This window comes from Ceratotherium simum, chromosome 7 (assembly GCF_057802395.1).
Source record: "Ceratotherium simum simum isolate JZ-2026a chromosome 7, ASM5780239v1, whole genome shotgun sequence".
In the NCBI taxonomy this organism is placed as follows: domain Eukaryota; kingdom Metazoa; phylum Chordata; class Mammalia; order Perissodactyla; family Rhinocerotidae; genus Ceratotherium; species Ceratotherium simum.
Genome location: NC_141906.1, coordinates 22620573 through 22625838, shown reverse-complemented (window position 1 = coordinate 22625838; position 5266 = coordinate 22620573).

The window sequence follows — 5266 nt, the reverse complement described above, 5'->3', positions numbered from 1 at the left end:
ACGGAGTAGACACTCGGAGTGTTTCCATGGAGACGGGAGAGGCGGGGCGGGAAAGGAGAGCGCCGGAGAACGTGGCTCCTGATTGGCCGGGAAGATGGGGGCGCAGCACGGCGCTCAGCCACCAGCGTTCCGGGCGCTCTGAACCGAGGATGGGGCCGAACCACCCCCGAGACTAAGGAAATAGGAGTATTCTAGGCGTTTTTAGGCCTCCTGGGAAGGGGGCGGGGCGGGGGAGTTCAGGGAAATGAGGGGGCGGCATCGGAGAATTTGGGGTCCCTCACAACCCGCGAGCGCGGAACCCCTCAGCGGGAACCTGGGGAAAACCTTTGCTGTCAGGTCGCCTTTGCGCTGGGTGGTTGCGCTGCTGTACCCCGCCCTCGGCGGAATGGGCACCGCACTAGCTCGGCTCTAGCATCGTCCCTAAACTCGAGGTTGGAGTCACGCAGCCGCGAAGAGGACCTTGCAAATTCCGGTTTATGGTTGCCGGGGACCCGCTTCGCTCCTGCCAATGCGCTTGTCGGCTCGCTCGGGCTTTCCTCCCTCCCTTCTCCCTGCCCAGTCCTGGGCTCCTCTGGAGACTGAGGCAGAGACGGGAAAGGCAAGGGGGGACCGAGGTGGAGCCGTGGCAAGCTGCCCCTTCTAGGTGTCCTGGGAACAGCAGAAAGAGATCCAAGCACCTGCTCCTATTATCTAGTAGAGTGTGTTGTCTTAGGAAAATATTTTCAATTCCTTAAGCACTTTCTCTCAAACTTGAGCTGGATCAGTAGTATTCAACAATTTATTAGGCAAGGAACCTTTGTTAGGGTAGTCTTGAAAAGCAAGGGACTCCCTGGATTCTAATCTGACTATACCACTTATCGGTGATGTGATCTTGGCGGAATGACTTAACCTTTTTGTGTTCGTTTCCCCACCTTTAAAATAGGCATAATAATAACTATTTTACAGGCTTGTTGTCAGAATTAACTGAGTTAGTGTAGTCAAAATGCTTAAACCGGTCCCTGGCACATAGGAAGTACTCTATCAATATTAACTATGCATTTACAGGCCAATGTTTAGCAGGGGTGAGTGGTCCAGGGCCTATGTCTGTGGTTCCCACCACGAAATGGGCACCTGAATTTCTTACAACTCCCAAGACTACATTTTGAAAGTCATAGTGCGTAGACTTCGCCCTGGCTTAAACATCAGAGACAATATGGCATAGCATTTAAGAGCTTGGGCTTTGCTATCTGACAGAACTGACTTTAAAACCCTGTTATTGTTACCCATTAGGTGATGTTGGGCAAGTTATTTAATCTTTCACCCCCAGTTTTCTCATCTGTAAGATGAAGATTTTAATATGGTTAAATAGTTATAGTTGATAGTCAAAATCCTGAATGCAGACATTGACCAGTAAGAAGGAGCACTGGAGGTGGGATGCTCTGCCATGCTGCTTCCAACCAGTAGAATATTAGTGCTGATTGTTAAGGAATAAGTGGGATAATCCATGTAATTTGCTTTTCAGCATTCCTAGCACACAAAAACATCAAATGTTAGCTGTTGATGTCATTATTTAACTTATAGTCTCATTTTTAAAGAGTGCTTTAAGACTAAACTATGGTGTTAGTTAAACAGGGGTGTAACTAGGTCTCCTGCATTTTGAGCTTTTTTGAACTAATTTTGAGAGGGAAGTGGAACCCAGGGTTTTGTTTCAAACAACCGATTGTTTGTGAATTAATTAATTAAGAACACTAATCCCTAAGGCCTTTCACCTCAGACACAGTACTTCTCCATGTCAAGGTTGGAGAATACTGGGAAAAATCAGGGCTTTTTCATATAAAAGAAAGTAAGTACGGGGCGGCCCATGGCATAGCGGTTAAGTGCGCACGCTCCCCTGCTGGCGGCCAGGGTTCGGATCCTGGCGGGCACAGATAGACTGTCAGGCCATGCTGTGGCGCCGTCCCATATAAAGTGAAGGAAGTTCGGCACAGATATTAACCCAGGGCCAATCTTCCTCATCAAAAAAAGAGGAGGATTGGCATGGATGTTAGCTCAGGGCTGATCTTCCTCACACACAAAAAAAAGTGAATACATCTCCCATTTCATAAGGTCATTCGCAGTAGCTCTCTGTTAAAGTTAGATGTGGATCATGGGGGAGACTCTGAGAAACGGCTGCTTAATGAGCTCTTCTATTCCCTGCTCTACCTGTCTGCTTCTCCTAAATCAGAGAACTGGGGCTTATGGAGAGAAACCTTGAGCTTAGAGCAGTGGTTTAGAGACCTGATGTTGGACCTCTCTCCACCTCCTTGCTAATGTGCTGGATAAAATTGTGGAGAACAGCATCAAAGCCTAGGTAAGAGACTTGAACGTGGTGTTTCTTGAAAAGAGCCTGGACCTCAGATCCGTGGCCCCCTTAGGAGACCTGTATAAATATACTAGGGTTCTTTGACTCCCAAGAGGCCAAGAAGAAGCTGAACATGTAGATTGACTGTCCCCTATGCTGAGTCTGAGAGATTATAAGGAGACTAGCGAATAAGAGGGTTTTATCCAGGTGCCTCAGTAGGAAAACAGCAGGCTTCATGCTTCTATTTAACAGCCAGCAGCAGTAAAGACCTCCTTGCCTCTTTGTCTTTCCCTATCTGTGGGACTGCTAACACTTAAAATACTCCATTAACCAGATCTGAACCTCAATGAACTGACCAAAAAAAAAAAATCCCCAAAACAAAAACTCAAGGGGATCCAGTTGCCAGAGAATGATGGGTAGAAACAAACAGAATGTGCATCTTGGGAAATATAACTACTAGAACAGCAGATGACAATATGAATAACAAAAAAGAGCATCAAGTACAGCATAAGGACTTTTTGGAATTTAAAAAAGTATATATAATACTTTTAAAATTTAAATTAAAATTTAAGACAAGATATCTATATCTGTCCCTATCTCTTTCTAATCAAGCAATTTAGCAATTGAATTAGAGATGGTCACTTTTGCGACCCAAGAGGTTGCCTAGAGGACTTAAAGAAATATGTCAAAGCACAGAGGAAAAAAGATAGAGATGGAAATCATGAAGAGAAAAGATAATAGGCTTAATGGATAAATCTGTGAGACCTAATATGCAGACACAAAAGTTCCAGAAGGAGAAAAAGGAGTGGACAGAAGTGAAGAAATAAATGAATAACAAAATCATAGAAAATTTCTCTGGGCTGAAAAATTTTTTAAAGGCCTAAATCAACAGATCTAAAGAACTCACAACATTCCAGTCTGGATTAATAAGTAAAGACTCACACTAGGCATATACAGATATCATTCCTACATGCTAAGAATAAAAAGAAAACTCATAAGCTTTCAGGCAGAAAGGGCAAGTTATCTAAAAAGAAAAATGATATTAGTCTTATCATTTGTAATGTTTGAAGCTAGAAAATGGTTAGATAGCAGCTATAGACTGGTAAAATAAAGGGGCTGCAATCCATCAGCCAAAATATAGTCACCTGTGCTGGTGAAATAAATATTTGAGGATTTGCAAGAATGCAGAGTCTGTATCACTCAGGTCTTTCCCATCTGAAAGAAACAATCAAGAAAGGACTCAAATAGCGAATAAACTAAAAAACAGAGATAACTCAGAAAAATTATGGAAAAAGAAACAACACTATGATGTAAAATAAATAATAAACCTAAAGTAACATACAAACAATGCAATAAATTGTCACTGCATGTTGGAAAGGTGAATGGATTGAATTTTCTTATTTAAAGGCAGAGACTGTCAGACTGGGTCAAGCAACCAAATCCATCCATATGCTGTTTACAAGAAACACCTGTGCAGTTGGTGAAACAGCTACCAGGCAAACAAAAAGAACAGAAATTTCAATATTGCAGAAAACTAACCGAAAGTTAAGAATCAAAGAGATAGAGTTTATATATTGATAAAAAATGTCCATAGAAAATAAACAAAAAGTAATTATGAGCTTTGCCATCCTCATCCCCAGCTGATGAATGTGCTTTTAATTGCCCTTATTAACTTCACACCTTATTAGTGTAGTTTTATGAAGAATGGTGTCTCTCCTTCCAGCTGCAGGGGCGTGAAGAGACATCTTAAAAATTTTTTTGATGCCGTTTTGTTAATAGTTGTTAATTAAGAAGACTTGCATTTTCCATTTTATTATTTAGCATTTTAAGAAAAAGAAAGCCTGAAAAACTAAATTTTAGTAAAAGTAACAGAGAAAAGACAAAATGGAATTTTTAAAATAATAATGCAATAAGGGGCAAGCAATGTTCTTCCTCACAAGGGTTGCTTTCCACAGGAGAGCTAAATCAAAAGAAAAAAACTGTACTAAAATGTATGATATTATAAATGTAAAATTAAATATGGTCAGGTATATGTAAATTAAATTAAAATGAAAAAGATGTCTAATTTATTTTTATTAAGGTACAATTTGGGACCCTCAGGTTCTAAAACTTTGTTACTTTAACAATCTCCTCAGTTTATTTTTCATGGAATAAATATGTTCTATTTCATGGTTTTATAAGCATGTTAGAAATGGTTTTAGAACTAAAACCTGTAACATTCTTGGCTTCTCTTAAGATGTACTTGTGAATAAAATATTCAGCACATTACCTGAATAGCTATCATATAACCAATTAATATAGTAGGCTGGAACCAAACCAAGAGAGTTTATCTTGTTTTCTCTCACCTCTATTCTGTTGCTTATCCTTTTGAGTTAGTTTTTATATGAATCTTTATAATCTAGGGCTCTGATTTCTGTGATTGAGGTTGTTGGATCCATCTTGCTAACTAGCATGCCTGAGCCCTTCGTATCAGTTGCCTAGAGTGTAATTTGCTTAATACCAATGAATACTGGCTCCTGCTTTGTCAATAAAGTTTAAAGCTCTCCATGAAGATTCAGCTGGAGAAATGCTACTTTAAACAAGGTTGTGGACAACTCGAGAATCTCCCAAATCTTGCTGCTATGTCAATAGGAATAGGTCTTTAGAATGGGTAATTCTGAGAAAAAGGAAGCCATCCTAAGAGGACACACATTTGCCTATTTGATCTAGAGGCCTGTCATCTGCAAGTTAGACAATTCTAATTCCTGAAGCTGCTGGACCTATTGTGGTCTAAGCCAACTTTGAGAGCCCTGTTTTCAGTGGCCAAGGCCATATATCCACAAAAGAGCAGTTCTAGTCATGTGGGATTTGGATGAAATTGCACTATCCATATATCAACACAAAGTCATGGTGACCCTGACGCTTGATTTGACTCACATGTTCCTCAAATATATCAAGCAGGGTCTT